This window comes from Rana temporaria, chromosome 12 (assembly GCF_905171775.1).
Source record: "Rana temporaria chromosome 12, aRanTem1.1, whole genome shotgun sequence".
Classification (NCBI taxonomy): domain Eukaryota; kingdom Metazoa; phylum Chordata; class Amphibia; order Anura; family Ranidae; genus Rana; species Rana temporaria.
Window position 1 is genome coordinate 141184738 of NC_053500.1, and position 18850 is coordinate 141203587.

The window sequence follows — 18850 nt, forward strand, 5'->3', positions numbered from 1 at the left end:
CATTTATTGGCCCAGATTCACAGAGAGCAAGGCGCACATTACGCCGCCGTAGAGCACACACCGTACGGCACGCCAAGGTAGTGCGGAGAGGCAAGCATTGCATTCAGCGTGCCAGTGCTCCCAACACTGCGCCAGCGTGGCGTGGGTTTCGAAGGTGCAAGCCGGCGTAGGTGGAAGTGGGCGTGACCCCATGCAAATGATGGGCCGAGCGCCAGACAGGTACGCATCACGAACTGCGCATGCGCCATGACGTGGACGCATGCACCGCACCCCCCTGCGCCTGCTCACAACCACGCCGGCACAACTGCCTAAGCTACGCCGGATTACCGCGCACGCCGTGAACATAACGTACGCCCAGCCAGACACACGTCCAACGCACAATACGTCGGCTTGTGTTCCCTGGTGCAGACCTGTGCATGTCTGCTGCCGGGTTGCACCTCCTTTATGGGGAATAACTTTACGCTGGACGTACAACTTGCGCGCATCTCACGTAGCATGCGCCGGGCACACGCACGTTCGTGAATCGGCGTATTTCCCTCATTTGCATGTTTGAATGGCTAATCAATGGGAGCAGCACCATGCGCCCAGCCCATATGTGCGCCCACCCTACGCCGGCGTGTGCAAGCTACGTCGGCGGGGTGTAACCTGTTTTTAGGCACATGTTGGGTCTGCCGCACACATACGCCGGTGCACATTGGCACTTACGTCGGCGTAACGTGTTATACGTCGGCGTAATCTTCTCTTTTGGAAGGTCAGGCTTGTCTTTTATTTCCCACGATGCAATGTGCAAGCGTCGCCAGGAGGTCGCGGAGGTGCCCGCCTCAGATTCGGATGCTCTGGGTATCCTATGTGAGCTGCAGAGCAGGGTCATCCTTTCCCTACTGACTCCCCCCCCCCCCCCCCAGGGGTTCACTGAGGGCGCCTTATAAGTCAACGCGTTTTATCACTGATAACGCACTAAATCCTGATACATTCTAGAAAACAGGTACAAAAGTATAAGCCAGCTCAAGCTCCGAAAAAAAGCAATTTCGTCTAATGAGACGGCACAGGAAACCGGCATTTCTGCACCACATACGGAGATCAGTGGATGGCCTTCGTGACCCTTCCGACGCGTTTCCCTGGGAACGCCACCCCACCGGGATTTTTTAATAAATCAGAATACGTCTCCTGTCACTTCATGTGTTCTTATTTCTACATTCCTGAATGATCACTGCTAGTTATTTTCCATATCTCTCGGTTATTTTCTTCTGCCAACCGCAAAACACCTCGCCGACCGTCACCAGAATGAGCGGCGGCGTAATACGGCAAAGATAGGGGCAGCGTGTGCGGGAACCAAGAGTAGCCAAGAATATAATTTATTTGTGTTCTGATTCATGAAGTGATACTTTGTGTCTTTTATAATGTAGATCTGTATCAATTATCAACTCAATGTATCAAAAAAAATCTTTATACAGTAAAAACCTTGGTTTGAGAGTAACTTGGTCTGAGAGCGTTTTGCAAGACAAGCTAAATTTTGTAATGCATTTTGTCTTTATACACAAGCAGGCCCGGTGCTGCCCCAAGGCTGTGTCCTTCAATGCCACCCATCGCCCCCCCCCCCCCCTGCGAAAAAAACCCTGAAAGTCCCCCAACCTGTGCCCATCATTGCTGCCTCACCTTCACTGCCGCCTTACTGTGTCCTCATTGCAGCCCCCTCACCATCATTGCAGCCTCCCTTACCATCATTGCAGCCCCCCTCACCTTCATTGCAGCCCCCCTCACCATCATTACAGCCCCCCTCACCATCATTACTGCCCCCCTCACCATCATTACTGCCCCCCTCACCTTCATTGCAGCCCCCCTCACCTTCATTGCAGCCCCCCTCACCTTCATTGCAGCCTCCCTCACCATCATTGCAGCCTCCCTCACCTTCATTGCAGCCCCCCTCACCATCATTGCAGCCCCCCTCACCTTCATTGCAGCCCCCCTCACCTTCATTGCAGCCCCCCTCACCTTCATTGCAGCCCCCTCACCTTCATTGCAGCCCCCTCACCTTCATTGCAACCCCCCTCACCTTCATTGCAACCCCCCTCACCATCATTGCAACCCTCCTCACCATCATTGCAGCCCCCCCCTCACCATCATTGCAGCCCCCCCCTCACCATCATTGCAGCCCCCCTCACCATCATTGCAGCCCCCCTCACCATCATTGCAGCCCCCCTCACCATCATTGCAGCCCCCCTCACCTTCATTGCAGCCTCCCTCACCTTCATTGCAGCCCCCCTCACCTTCATTGCAGCCCCCCTCACCATCATTGCAGCCCCCCTCACCATCATTGCAGCCCCCCCTCACCATCATTGCAGCCCCCCTCACCATCATTGCAGCCCCCCTCACCTTCATTACAGCCTCCCTCACCTTCATTACAGCCTCCCTCACCTTCATTACAGCCTCCCTCACCTTCATTGCAGCCCCCCCTCACCATCATTGCAGCCCCCCTCACCATCATTGCAGCCCCCCTCACCATCATTGCAGCCTCCCTCACCTTCATTGCAGCCCCCCTCACCTTCATTGCAGCCCCCCTCACCTTCATTACAGCCTCCCTCACCTTCATTACAGCCTCCCTCACCTTCATTACAGCCTCCCTCACCTTCATTGCAGCCCCCCCTCACCATCATTGCAGCCCCCCTCACCATCATTGCTGCCCCCCTCACCATCATTGCAGCCCCCCTCACCTTCATTACAGCCTCCCTCACCATCATTACAGCCTCCCTCACCATCATTGCAGCCTCCCTCACCATCAATGCAGCCCCCCTCACCATCATTGCAGCCCCCCTCACCATCATTACAGCCTTACTGTGCCAAACAACGTAGCCTCACCAGTCAGAGTGTGCATTACGCACATCGGGCATCTCATGTGATATGACCAGCTCGTGTGATAGACAGAACACTGCCTCTATCACATGAGCTGGTCTAGGAGGAGGGCGGGACTTTTATCACAGCGCGCCCAAACTTTTCACAGTGACCTCCGTGACACCGCAGTCTCCCGCTGTGTGTTACAACCGGCGCCGCCCCTGCACCCACTGCCACCCCGAGGCCTGGCCTTGTCGGGGATCCGGCCCTGTATACAAGCGATGTCTTGATATACGAGTAGCGTCATGTCACAACTGAGTATAAAATAGAAGAGAGGAGCCTCTAAGTGTAGCAATATGGTTACATTTAATTAGGGAACAACATTTAGCAACTTATTGCTGCAAAAATATTCTAGCAATGTGATTGGTTGTGTAACCAGAAAATGTCCGTCCACAAATGGAAACCTCCACAAGAAGCAAAATCCAGCAGGAGCTACAAAGTATAAAAGAGAAGAGAGGCGCCTCTAGCGCCTCTCTTCTCTTTTATACTTTGTAGCTCCTGCTGGATTTTGCTTCTTGTGGAGGTTTCCATTTGTGGACGGACATGTTCTGGTTACACAACCAATCACATTGCTAGAATATTTTTATATGGACTATAAACTGAAGGACCTATGGATAAATGGTTGTGGAACGAATCCTTTGCGTTTCCATTATTTCTTATGGGCAAATTCGCTTTGATATACAAGTGCTTTGGATTACAAGCATGTTTCCGGCTTTCCGGAATTATGCTCGCACAGGGCTGGACTGGGACAAAAATTTGGCCCTGGACTTCATCCAGACTGGCCCACTTTGACAGGTCTCTCCTATGGCGGCCAGACAACACTAAATCAGATCCTTTTGTTATGTTTATATGCAAACATTAAGACAATACAGACAAATTATACAAACAAAATCACATTAAACAAAACATGACAAAAAACAAAAAACAAAAAAAGAATATCGAATTTATAGGGAAGGCAAAATGGCTTTATATGGCACCCAATGGCTACAGAAGTTCTTTTCAACCATCCTAGACCTGGTCTTGTGCCAAATATCAGCCCTTCGTGAGCCTCATTTTTTATTTTATTTTGAAAAGAAAGATAGTGAAAAAGTCAAATAACAAAAACCACAATGAAATAACGGCTGGGGTAAATGGCTCTCGTCTAAAAATTGTGGGCCAGATTCAGGTACTTGCGCTGCGGCGTAACGTATCTCATTTACGTTACACCGCCGCAAGTTTTAAGCGCAAGTGCTTGATTCACAAAGCACTTGCCTGTAAACTTGCGGCGGCGTAACGTAAATCCGTCTTGCGCAAGCCCGCCTAATTCAAATGGGGCGTGTGTCATTTAAATTAGGCGCGTTCCCGCGCCGAACGTTCTGCGCAGGCTCCGTTTTCAAATTTCCCGCCGTGCTTTGCGCGAAATTACGGCGCCCCGACGTGTTTTTTTGAACGGCGACGTGCGTTACGTCCTTTCGTATTCCCGGACGTCTTACGCAAAAAAAAAAAAAATTATTAAAATTAGTCGCGGGAACGACGGCCATACTTTAACATGGATGGTCTAATTTGACACCACCTAAATAGCACTCGTAACTTTACGACGGGAAAAGCCAACTAGCGACGACGTAAGATAATGCGACGAACGCGCGTACCTTCGTGGATCGCCGTAAACAGCTAATTAGCATACCCGACGCGGAAAACGACGAGAACTCCACCCAGCGGGCGCCGAAGTATTACACCTACGATCCGAAGGCGTACGAAGCCGTACGCCTGTCGGATCGAAGCCTAAAGCCGTCGTAACTTGTTTTGAGGATTCAAACTAAAGATACGACGCGGCAAATTTGAAAATACGCCGGCGTATCAGCAGATACGCCGGCGTATTTCCTCTGTGAATCTGGCCCTGTGTCTGTATATGTGAGATAGGGACCATAGATTGTGAGCTCGGTGGGAGACTGATGTCAATGTACAATATGTAAAGTGCTATATAAATTGTTGGTGCTTTATATAAATACCTATAATAAATCCTAAATGTATACATTATAAAATTACATTAATAAAATAACATTAATTAATTAAATTACCTTAATTCATAAAATTAATTAATAAATTGCATTAATACTTGACAACCGGGCCTATTTTGGTACTTCTCTCCTTCATGTAAAAATCTAATTTTTTTTGATAAAAAATTAATCAGAACCCCCAAACATTATATATTTTTTTAAAGCAGACACCCTAGGGAATAAAATGGCGGTCATTGCAAATGTTTTTCTCGCACGGTATTTGCGCAATAATTTGTAAACATCCCTTGTAATAGGAATCACTGTGACAGGTCCTCTTTATGGAGAGATGTGGGGACAAGCATGAAATCGGTGAAAAAAAACAAATCACCGATCACATGCCGACAGCCGTGATTGTGGCTTTGTTTACTTCCGAGTCATAACGTCGCGCCCGGGCCTCCGACGGTCATAGAGATGACTGGTGACCATCTGGTCACCAGTCATCTCTATGCTTTCCAGGCAGCGCCGGCCGATTCGCTCTCCGGGCCCCCGATGGCATGGGAGAGCCCGGAGAAGCACCGGATGGCAGCGGGAGGGGGGGGACGTCCCCTCCCGCTGCCTATAAGAACGATCAAGCGGTGGAACTACCGCTTTGATCGTTCTTATTGTGCACAGAATCGCCGGCTGAAGACGGTGATATCTGAATGATGCCTGTAGCTGCCCCCATCATTCAGATATCGCCGCACAAAGCCGAGGACGTCTTTTGACGTTCATCGGTTGAAGTGGTTAATTAATGACATTAAACTTATAAATTTTAAAATGATATAATATTATAAAATGTAGATATAAATAAAATACACTCAAATCCAAAACGTACCTTGATTTCCGATCTTCTGAAAATGATACTTGCTTTCCGTCATGTTCACTCCTCCAGCTTCAGTATAGTTTTTTTTTTTGGACGTAACCTTTGAAAATATAATTTGTAAAAACGTATTTTAATAAATAAATACAACATTTTTAATATAATTTTTTTTTTTAAGACTTTTTGAAGACTAATGCTTATCATTCTTTTTTTTCAGCTGTCATTGTGGCTTCAGAGCCCCCCCCCCCCCTTAGAGAACAATAATCCTCTTCTCTGGACCTCCACAAGCTGCTCATGGTGGTGATGGGTTATTAAGCACCGTACGGATGGAGCCACGCGGAGAGATGTAAGTTCCACGCAGGAAATTAAACATATCTTTGAGGGCCTTCCCGTGCTCGGTGGAACAGGGCAGGCTTGTCCATTGTCAGTGGATTATATTGAAAAAAAAGAACGGGGCTGGCGGGATCGTCCCGTGCTGATTTTTTGTTTTCGCTTAGAGAAGGATTCCATCTTTCATCTCACGGCCAAATGTTCCTCTAATTCAGGTGGCGTCACACTGAGCATGGCGAACGCCCAACACTGTGGCTGGGACAAAGCGGCATGGCACGTTGTGTACCAAAGAGCGTTCTATTGGAGAGTCGTACTTGTTGATCAAAAAGACTCAACTGTTTTTGGCCTCTGAGGCCGCGTACACACGGATCGGTCAAAACCGATGAAAACGGACTGAAGGACCCGCTTCATCGGTCCAAACCGATCGTGTGTAGGCCCCATCGGTCAGTTATCCTTCGGTCAAAAAAAAAAGAGAACTTGCTTTAAAATTGAACCGATGGACGCCTAACCGATAGGTCAAAACCGATCGTTAGTATGCATCGGATGGACCGTTCTCATCGGATGGACTGATCATGTGTACGCGGCCTGAGTGTCCCTGTTTTTCTAAGGACCGTCAGGGCCCGATGCTTTATTTATGTATCCGCCCAATGGCCCACCAAGATTTGGGAGTTGGGTGGGTGACCCTTCTGCTGTAAAGTAGAATTGGACACTTAACCTTTAGGAAAATGTGAGAGTCGATCTACAGGATGTCCCGTCTGTTAATCCCTAAATCAGGGATCTCCAGACTTTGTACACAAAAGGTCCAGTTGACTGTCTTTCAGACGTTGGGTGTGGTGGGGGGTTGGACTGTAGCCAATGGTGGCCCAACATAGGTGTAAGTGGGAGGAATAGTGGACCATCATTGGTGTCAGTGGGAGGAATAGTGTCCCATCATTGGTGTCAGTGGGAGGAATAGTGTCCCATCATTGGTGTCAGTGGAAGGAATAGTGTCCCATCATTGGTGTCAAAGTGAGGAATAGTGCCCCATTTGTATCAGTGGGAAGAATTGTGCCCCGTCATTCGTGTCGTGGGAGGATTAGTGGACCATCATTGGTATCAGTGGGAGGAATAGTGTCCCATCATTGGTGTCAGTGGGAGGAATAGTGTCCCCTCATTGGTGTCAGTGGGAGGAATAGTGTCCCCTCATTGGTGTCAGTGGGAGGAATAGTGTCCCCTCATTGGTGTCAGTGGGAGGAATAGTGTCCCATCATTGGTATCAGTGGGAGGAATAGTGGACCATCATTGGTGTCGGTGGGAGGAATTGGGCCCCATCCATAGGCATGCACACCCTAATCACCCTGTGCAGCACAGATTCCCCCAACTGCCCTTGCTCCCCCCTGGAGAGCTTCCCCCCTCTTCCATCAGCTGTTGCTGCAGGGATGTTTGTTTGAGGATGAGCTGGGGAAGGGGCAGGCAAATTATGTAATTTACAGACCCCTTCCCCTGCTGAATGAACACAGTTTGTGCATTATGGTGTGTGTGTGTTTGAACTTTGGGGTGCAATAGGCTGCGCACACCTATGGCCCCATCATTGGTGTCGTTGGGAGGAAAAGGGGCCCCATCATTGGTGTCGTTGGGAGGAAAAGGGGCCCCATCATTGGTGTCGTTGGGAGGAAAAGGGGCCCCATCATTGGTGTCGTTGGGAGGAAAAGGGGCCCCATCATTGGTGTCGTTGGGAGGAAAAGGGGCCCCATCATTGGTGTTGTTGGGAGGAAAAGGGGCCCCATCATTGGTGTCGTTGGGAGGAAAAGGGGCCCCATCATTGGTGTCAGGGGGAGGAATAGTGGACCACCAATAGTGGTAATGGGAGTAATAGTGCCCCATCTTTGGTGTCTGTGGAAAAAAATACCCCTCCACTATTTGTTACACATATTTACTTTTTTGACCCGATTTGGCCTTGCACTACTGGGGTATTCCCATGCGCTGGTGTCACTACCTCACCAACTTGTATTTTATACTTTATAGCACATATACTTAGTTTCACATGCGGATTCTCATTCAATTCAGCTGTGCAGGTCACCTTCACTATTCCCAATTGTACCATGTGGTTGTTTTTGGCCATTTATTCATTATTTTAATATTTTTTACCTTTTCATGTTTAATTTATTGTGCACATCATCACCCATATACACCCTTTTTTATAGCCACCATGCTGGCAGGCCATGATGGACGATTCTGTTTGCCCGTTTACCCGATAGAACACCTTTGGGGTGAATTTGAGCGGAGACAGCGAGCCAGGACCTAAACCTTGTGGACGGCCTTCCCAGAAGAGGTGAAGCTGTTATAGCTGCAAAGGGCGGGGCCAACTCAATATTGAACCCTACGGACTAAGACTGGGATGCCATCAAAGTTCGTTAAAAGGCAGGCGTCCCAATACTTTTGGTAATATAGTGTATACCAAAAAGGGCCACAGGTTGGGCACCGGGGCTCTAGGGTGTCTGCTTTTCGGGAAATAGGTTTGGGGGTTTTTAAACGGAGTTACACCCATTTAAAAAAGTCAGCAGCTACATAAAGTGTAGCTGCCGAATTTTAATAATCAAGACACTCACCTGTCCCACGGTCCAGCGATGCGGGCAAACGAAGCCTCGCTCCTCTCTCCTGTGATTGGCCAGACAATCTTCAGAGACCTGTGACGTGTCCCAGAAGATTGCAGGGGGGGGGGGGGGGGAGAGGTGAACTTCCTTTCCGGCGCCGGAGTCAGGAGAGGACGTGGGAGCTGGATGCCCATAAAAACAGAGGGGCAGATTCATGTAGAAATCTGTTACGCTGCGGCGGCGTAACGTATCCCATTTACGTTACACCGCCGCAGGTTTACAGCGTAAGTGCCTGATTTACAAAGCACTTACCTGTAAACTTGCGGCGGCGTATCGTAAATCCGCTCGGCGCAAGCCCGCCTAATTCAAATGGGGCGGGCACCATTTAAATTAGGCACGTTCCCGCGCCGAACGTACTGCGCATGCTCCGTCCCTAAAATTTCCTGACGTGCATTGCGCTAAATGACGTTGCAAGGACGTCATTGGTTTCGACGTTAAACGTAAATGGCGTCCAGCGCCATTCATGGACGACTTACGCAAACGACGTGAAATTTAAAAATTCGACGCGGGAACGACGGCCATACTTAACATTGCTTAGACCACCTAGAGGGCATGCTTAGTTTTACGCAACGCATCTCTACGGAAACTACGTAAATTTAGATCGACGGGCAAAGCGGACGTTCATGAATCGGCGTAACTAGTCATTTGCATATTCTACGCCAACCGCAATGGAATCGCCACCTAGTGGCCGGCCTAGAATTGCAGCCTAAGATCCGACGGTGTAACACAGTACCTTTCGGATCTTAGGGCTATGTATGCGTAACCTGATTCTATGAATCAGCCGCATAGATACGACAACCGTATCTCAGAGATACGACGGCGTATCTCTTTTGTGAATCTGGCCCAGAGTACCCACTCCCCCCAAAAAAATGTAAGGGGGTCACCTGCACTTAAAGCGGATGTTCTATTTTTGGGTAGAACTCCGCTTTTAGTAATCTTCAGGCCTAAAGTTATTTTTTTTTTTTTTTGAAACGTGCAAAATTAATACAAAAAACAGCTCTGCCTGGCAGCCGAAGGGTTCATCTCTAAGCCACTAATGGAAGCTTCCCAGATCTGCGGTTAGACATCGCGGCAGTGGATCGAGGAATAGGCAAGTATTGGAAGCCGGTTTGGCATTTCGGTGAACTCTGCATCTTGCCCCGCGCAGGAAAGCACCGGAGGAGTTTTTTTTACTCTCAGTTGTGCGTTTGGCCCGGAGTCCGGCTTTAATGGAAGCAGCAAATTTATTTCCAGCCGGGACGGTCACGCGGTCGATCTGCTTATGCATTTCCCAGCAGTTTCCTGGGATTTGCCAGCTCATTAGCCATCTCGGCTACCCTGGAAAAAGTGAATATTTACCAATGTAAGACAAGACTTGTTGGGAGCCGCAGAGACCCCCCTCCTGTCGTTCGCATGATTTGGAAAGGCTAGGCTGGGCTGTCCCCCCCTCGGCGTCCGGACCTAGCATGAGCGCCGGTCTTTGTGTGGGTCAGCCAGAGGATGGGGTTGACCCCGGTGACAGCGCCCTCGGCCCCCGGCAAAGATCCCGTTTCATGCGACTGCTTCATTGAGCTGATATTTATGTGGCTCTGCTGCCAAAAGGGACATTCAGTCCTTGACTTTGGCACGGTGCGCCTCCTCCTCCTCCTCCCATGGTAAACAACTCTGCGAATACGGAAAAGGGGGAAAAAAAATCTGCTGCGATCGCTTCTCTCTGTGGATCTCACTTCAACTTTTCATTTTTTATTTATTTTTTCTCTCCTTTCAACCTGAAAGCTTACGTTTTTAACGCGTTGCATCTGCCTAATCTGTGACTCCTGGGGGCGCAACGGAGGGCCGCTCGTCTGCTGCGGGGCTCAGGAGCAGCGCAGGGGGTCCGGTCACTAACCGCACAGCGACTCAACAATAGCGTCTGGCAAGCAATTCGGTTAAAATTATTGTTTTTAGAAGTTCTGGAATGCGAGGCGACGGATCCAACGCGGGGTCAAGTTTTAAAAACGTAAAAAGGAGCAACGTCTACATTATACGGAACAAAACGCTGTTAAAAAGAGGAACTTTGTGAATAAAAACATCTTTGCCGTTCTGAAGCTTCCCTCCAACCACTGTGCATATTATTTTATATAGGACTGCGATTCTGTTCTTGCCAAATAGGCTGCAGAAATCTCCCTCCGCTGAGTCTGGCTGCAGCCATTTTAACTGTGGGCAGCTGAAGCGGCTGACTGTTCACTTCCTGGATTTACACAGACGCACGCCTGCAGCTCTCATTGGCCCTCTTATGACTCATGCCCCCTCCCTTCCTGGCACACTCTAATATGAGTGAGAGAGAGCGCGAGAGAGAGGAAGAGGAGAGAGAGAGAGAGAGAGAGAGGAAGAGGGGAGAGAGAGAGAGAGAGAGAGAGAGAGAGAGAGAGAGAGAGAGAGAGAGAGAGAGAGAGAGAGAGGGGGGGGAAGAGAGAGAGAGGGGGGGGGAAGAGAGAGAGAGGGGGGGGGAAGAGAGAGAGAGAGAGAGAGAGAGGGGGGAGAGAGAGAGAGAGAGAGAGAGAGAGAGAGAGAGAGAGAGAGAGAGAGAGGGGGGGGAAGAGAGAGAGCGGGGGGGGGAAGAGAGAGAGAGAGAGAGAGGGGGAGGAAGAGAGAGAGAGAGAGAGAGAGGAAGGGGGGGGAGAGGAGAGAAAGGAAGGAAGGAAGAGGAGAGGGAGGGAGGGAGGGGGAGAGAGAGAGAGAGAGAGAGAGAGAGAGAGAGAGAGAGAGAGAGAGAGAGAGAGAGAGAGAGAGAGAGAGAGAGAGAGAGAGAGAGAGAGAGAGAGAGAGAGAGAGCTGTACATAAGGTCATAAGCCTAGACAAGAAACAGGAAGCGGGCTACATAAGGAAACAGGAAGCGGGCTGCATAAGGAAACAGGAAGCGGGCTACATAAGGAAACAGGAAGCGGGCTGCATAAGGAAACAGGAAGCGGGCTGCATAAGGAAACAGGAAGCGGGCTGCATAAGGAAACAGGAAGCGGGCTGCATAAGGAAACAGGAAGCGGGCTGCATAAGGAAACAGGAAGCGGGCTGCATAAGGAAACAGGAAGCGGGCTGCATAAGGAAACAGGAAGCGGGCTGCATAAGGAAACAGGAAGCGGGCTGCATAAGGAAACAGGAAGCGGGCTGCATAAGGGATTTACTTGCTTGCTCAGACTGTCACTCTCCAGGCAGCTTCTGTATTAGTGACAGGAGGCAGCCACCCCCCCCGCAGCAGTGAGAGTGAGACTGAGGAGTCTCACTTAGGGATAGAGCAGCGCCAGCATGTTTCGGCTTAAAAAAAGCCCTGCCTGGGACCCAGGACCCTTGTCTAGACACCGCCCTTCAGATGGTGTCACCCCCTCTGCGGACCGCATCCCCATAGCGATGCCACTGCCCCCCTTTTGAACTGATGAGGCCTGGGCCCAGCGCAGGGGGGCCGGCTATACTGCCTTATCAGGGGCCCCGACTACACGTACCCAAGACCCCATTTTATTTTAGGTGTATTTGGGGTAGTGTGTTGATCCAATTTGATGTTCTTGGGTTTTTGTTTCCTTTTTTGGGGGGTCTGTGATTGTTATTTGTGTACTGGCGCTTTACGTTTTTAGTTCACCTTTTTACCCACCGACGTGGAACTGCAGCCAAGCAACTTTTTATTTTTTCAGCAAAAAGATAAATTAACATCATTGGCATTTTCAATGCTCGGTAAATGAGCCGTGACGATCAGCGGTGGGATGTGACAGGTGAATGCGAACGCTCAGAGTCCGATAATAAAATGCGATGTGATTTTCCCCTACCGCAGGCAGGCACGCCAGGTCTTGTCTGCACCGTGTATCCTCATGCGTCGCAGAGCGCCGAGGTCTGTGCGCGGGGAAGAGAGATGGAGAAACCCGCAGAGGTATGCAGAAGAGGTGGAGAGTTTATAATCATCTTACAGTTGGAGGAAAAGAAAAAGGAAAAAAATAACATCTGTACTTATGCTGGTAATCCCTGCAAATACAAATCAGCTCAGACCGAAAATTACTTGTTAACCCTTTCATACTACATTTTATAGAGCTTTCCTATTATATATATAAAAAGTACACACACACACCATCAGTGTTCCAAATCCTCCCAAAGGTGTTCAGTAGGATTAAGGTCATATAGTTGGATGAGAAGACCTGGCTCACCATCGGTGTTCCAATTCACCCCAAAGGTGTTCAGTAGGGTTGAAGTCAGGGCTCTGTGCAGGACAGGGTTTTCCTCTTTTACTACAAGGCTGGAAGAGCCCAATTGGGTTGAGGGCAGGTAGCTGGATGAGAAGACCTGGCCCACCATCGGTGTTCCAAATACTCCTAAAGGTGTTCAGTAGGGTTCAGGAAAGGTAGTTGGATGAGAAGACCTGCCTCACCATCGGTGTTCCAATTCATCCCAAAGGTGTAGGGTTGGGTTAAGGTCATGTAGCTGGATGAGAAGACCTGGCTCACCATCTGTGTTCCAATTCCTCCCACAGGTGTTCAGTAGGGTTGAGGTCAGGTAGTTGGATGAGAAGACCTGGATCACCATCGGTGTTTCAAATCCTCACAAAGTTGTTCAGTAGGGTTGAGGTCATGTAACTGGATGAGAAGACCTGGCCCATCTGTGTTCCAAATCCTCCCAAAGGTGTTTAGTAGGGTTGAGAAGACCTGGTCCACCATTAGTGTTCCAAATCCTCCCAAGGGTCTTCAGTAGGGTTGAGGTCAGCTAGTTGGATGAGAAGACCTGGCCCACCATCGGTGTTCCAAATCCTCCCAAAGGTGTTCCGTAGGGTTGGGGTCAGGTAGTTGGATGAGAAGACCTGGCTCACCATCGGTGTTTCAATTCACCCCCATAGGTGTTCAGTAGGGTTGAGAAGACCTGGCCCACTATCAGTGTTCCAAATCCTCCAAAAGGTGTTCAGTGGGGGGTTGAGGTCATGTAGCTGGGTGAGAAGACCTGGCCCATCGGTGTTCGAAATCCTCCCAAAAGTGTTCTGTAGGGTTGAGAAGACCTGGCCCCCTATCGGTGTTCCAATTCCTCCCAAAGGTGTTCAGTAGGGTTAAGAAGACCTGGCCCAACATCTGTGTTCCAATTCCTCCCAAAGATGTTCAGTAGGGTTGAGAAGACCTGGCCCACTATCAGTGTTCCAAATCCTCCAAAAGGTGTTCAGTGGGGGGTTGAGGTCATGTAGCTGGGTGAGAAGACCTGGCCCATCGGTGTTCGAAATCCTCCCAAAAGTGTTCTGTAGGGTTGAGAAGACCTGGCCCCCTATCGGTGTTCCAATTCCTCCCAAAGGTGTTCAGTGGGGTTAAGAAGACCTGGCCCAACATCTGTGTTCCAATTCCTCCCAAAGATGTTCAGTAGGGTTGAGAAGACCTGGCCCAACATCTGTGTTCCAATTCCTCCCAAAGGTGTTCAGTAGGGTTGAGGTTATGTAGCTGCATGAGAAGACCTGGCCAACCGACGGTGTTCCAAATCCTCCCAAAAGGTGTTCAGTAGGGTTGAGAAGACCTGGCCCAACATCTGTGTTCCAATTCCTCCCAAAGATGTTCAGTAGGGTTGAGAAGACTTGGCCCAACATCTGTGTTCCAATTCCTCCCAAAGGTGTTCAGTAGGGTTGAGGTCATGTAGCTGGATGAGAAGACCTGGCCAACCGACGGTGTTGGAAATCCTCCCAAAAGGTGTTCAGTAGGGTTGAGGTCAGGTAGTTGGATGAGAAGACCTGGCTCACCATCGATATTCCAATTCATCCCAAAGGTGTAAGGTTGGGTTAAGGTCAGGTAGTTGGATGAGAAGACCTGGCTGGCCATCGGTGTTCCAATTCACCCCCAATGGTGTTCAGTAGGGTTGAAGTCGGGGCTTTGTGCAGGACAGGGTTTTCCTCTTTTACTACAAGGTTGGAAGAGCACAATTGCCTACAATATCTTTGTATGATGATGAAGTATTTACAGAACCCTTCACTGGGGACATCTGAACTCTATGATTGGGAGGAGTCTCCATATAGAATGTATATGCATGGGTTGATCTAGTGAGCTACAGGTGTGCATTGGGCAGGGACACGGATAAAGGCCAAGGGATAATATGAAGAGGCCAAGGAGGGATAAAGGCTAAATCCAGAGTCACGGGATCAAACCCAGACAGAATCCTTACAAGATTACTAATTAGAGGGAAACTGAGGAGGTCAAAGTCCCCATCATAATTTTTTTTTACACCTGCCAAACCACACACACACTTTGGGCAACTGCTCCTAATTGCCTGACTTCCAGTCCTGAATTTCTATTGGCCATAAGGACCTGACAGCAAGAGGGACGTAACCTGCAAATATCCCAAATTTTTAGCAGGAGTCTACCGAAATGTTGAGAGTTTTTCCTCATTCCATCTCAGTAAGAACATCTCACATCTGTAAGAGATTTGTCACTTCCCAGCAGACAGTGAGGGTTAACTCTGTACATTAAATTGGCCCCCCAGGTCAGCTCCCGGCTCCCATCCATCAAAGCAGCTGTTACATTAGCAATCATCTTCCAGCGGCAGCGGAGGTGTCATCATGAGCTGGGCGGCTGCGCCTGAAGGGAAGGGAGGCCGCTCTTCTCGTCCGTAGGGTAGGCTGGGACGTGCGCCTCGATGGAGACAAGACCAACGTTTTGTTTTTGTTGTTAGCGACTAGCGATGTTGCTTTACAGCAATATTGGAGTCATGTTATTTTACATGCCCCTCCCCCTCCCAGAGGTGCTTACATGAGAAAGGTAGGGGTGGAAAAAAAAAAATTGTCAGGTTCACGCACTGTCAACCTTCATAACTGTCACTGAACACCTTCACCGCGCCTGCCTGTCGTACTCATGTAACACAGGCAAGAGGAGAACATCCCCCGTACCCTTCTCAGGGGTGGAACTTCCCAATATTGGGGCCCCCCGGGCGAAATTCTCTTTGTGCCAACTGTGACAATACGTGTCATTAATCTCAACATGAAGTATGTGTAAATCAAGGACGGGCAGCAGGAGAGGTGCCAGCATAGTCCGTGCACTACTAGGGAGCAGAGTAATGGAGAAGTTCTAATAATAATGGGCCAGATCCACATACATGTAGATCGGCGCAGCGTATCAGAGATACACTACGCCGCCGTACCTTACCTGGCGTATATTCGAATCCTCAGCGAGTTCGCGCCGTAAGTTACGGCGGCGTAGTGTATTTCTGGCGGCGGATTTCAAATTGGGCGGGTTGGGGGCGGGTTTCATTTAAATGAAGCCCGTCCCCGCGCCGAATGAACTGCGCATGCGTCGTCCCGAAATTTCCCGACGTGCATTGCGCTAAATGACGTCGCTAGGACTTCATTTTTTTTAACTTAGACGTAAGTTACGTCCATCCCTATTCACGGACGACTTACGCAAAAAAAAATAAAAAATTCAAATTTCGACGCGGGAACAACGGCCATACTTAACACGGCAATTCTATCTATACGCCGCAAAATACCAGCTTTAACTATACGCCGGAAAAAGCCGACTACAGACGACGTTAGAAAATGCGACGGCCGCGCGTACGTTCGTGGATCGTCGTAAATCGCTAATTTGCATACCCGACGCGGAAAACGCCACCCAGCGGACGCCGAAGTATTGCATCTTAGATCCGAAGGCGTACGAAGACGTACACCTGTCGGATCTAACCCAGATGTCGTCGTATCTTGTTTTGAGGTTTTAAAACAAAGATACGACGCAGGAATTTTGAAATTACGCGGCGTATCAATAGATACGCCGGCGTAATTTCTTTGTGGATCTAGCCCAATAATAATAATAATATAAATAAATATAGATGTTCCATCCTGAAGAAGGGTGTTATGGACTTTGCCTCGAAACTGCTGCTTTTTGGAACATATTCTGTAACTTTTGTATATTATTATGGACTTTCAATAAATTTTAGGCGTCGCAATCCCCGTTTGAATTTCTGCTATATATATTATATTGTCAAAAGTATTGAGATGCCTAAATTATTGTTTTATTATAATTTTTTCTAATATATATATTGCGGTAGAGCGAGACTCTGTCCCTATGTAGTTGGATATAGAAAAGGGAGACAAAAATGGAGAAATTTCCCCCCGGGGGCTTTTAAGCGACATACTGTATAAAGTATATTAAATTCAAAGACATGGAAATGTATAAAATAAATCTTTACTAGGTTTCTGTATCACAAGTAATGAAGATGCAGATAGTTGTAATATTAAATACATACAGGTTACAGACAGTTTGAGACCTATTTAATATTACAACTATCTGCATCTTCATTACTTGTGATACAGAAACCTAGTAAAGATTTATTTTATACATTTCCATGTATTTGAATTTAATATACTTTATACAGTATGTCGCTTAAAAGCCCCCGGGGGGAATTTCTCCATTTTTGTCTTTACAACATCTTGGACTCTCTATAAATGCGTTTTTTTCTTGTCTCATAAAAAAGGGAGATTTTACATATCTGCAGATTGCAAGACTACAGGGGGTAGATTTGAAATGGAGAAATTTTGCTACTGCTAGATTGGAGATCCCTAAGGCTGCTTTCACACTGGGGCGCGGGCAGCGTCGGCGGTAAAGCACCGCTACTTTTAGCGGTGCTTTACTGCTGTTTCTGCAGAGGTATTCAGCCGCTAACGGGCGCTTTTAACCCCCGCTAGCGGGTGCAAAAGGGTCAAGACCACCGGCAAAGCGATGCTGCAGCGAAGTTTGGCCGCGCTGCCCATTAAGACGCTGCTTGCACTAGTTTTTTTTAACGTCCTGCCAGTGCATAGCCTCAGTGTGAAAGCACTCTGGCTTTCACACAGACTGTTGGGGAGCCTTGCGGACAGCCTTTCCAGAAGAGGTGAAGCTGTTATAGCTGCAAAGGGCGGGGCCAACTCAAAATTGAACCCTTCGGACTAAGACTAGGATGCCATTAAAGTTCATGTGCGTGTAAAAGGCAGACGTCCCAATACTTTTGACAATACATTGTATATATAGTCACAAGGCTTTTTTTTAGGGGGAACTTGGTGGAACTCGGTTCCACCACCTCTGGCTCAGACCCTTTGGTGCCTGCTCACCACAATCACTTGTAAAATCAGAAGTCTGGTTTCTGTGTTTACAAGTGACAGCTTTGTAACCCCCCCCCTGAACTCTGCACTCTGTATGTAATGCAGTCCTGGTATTTAATGCCCCTTTAAGACCTTTCTACTGTTTGTGAAATCTCAACAGGTCGTGGTTGAGTTCCTGCACCTATTTTCTGAGAAAAAAAGCTCTGTATATAGATATATATTAGAATAAATGTTATTATATTAAAACAATAATAAAAAAGTAAAAAAATAATTATGATAAAATAAAATAAAAACAAAGAATAATAATAAAATAGTAAATATTGTTAGAATAACAATAATACAATATTAAAATAATAGTAATATAGTTAATTATATCATCAAATAAATAATAATGATAATAATAAAGTACCAAATAATATAATAACAATAAAAAGTCATAATAATAATAATATTATTATTATTAATAAAGTAAATTATAATAAAAAAACAATAATAAAATGGTAAAAAAATATATAATTATGATAAAATAATAATAAAAACAAAGAATAATAATAAAATAGTAAATATTGTTAGAATAACAATAATACAATATTAAAATAATAGTAATATAGTTAATTATATAATCAAATAAATAATAATATTGATAATAAAGTACCACATATAATAACAATAAAAAGTAATAATAATAATATTATTAATAATGTAAATTATAATAAAAAATAATAATAAAATAGTAAAACAATAAAAATAATAATTATGATAAAATAATAAAAATAATAATAGTAAATATTGTTGAATAACACTAATAAAATATTAATAATGTAAATTATATAATAAAATAGTAAAAATAATAATAATATAGTAAATATTAAAAATTAAATAAAAAGTAAAATAAAAGAATAATGTTAAATCATAAAATAGTATAATATAGCAAAATAATTAAATAGTATAATAATAAAAATAATAATATAAATTATATTATTATGAAATAAAAAGCAAATAATAATAAAATGATTGATGTAATAGTAAATAAGAAAATAATAATAATATAAATAAAAGATTATATTTATATTAAGACAAAATGATGACTGCTGTTGCATAAAATTACTCTCTAACCCCAATACAAACATCAATTCC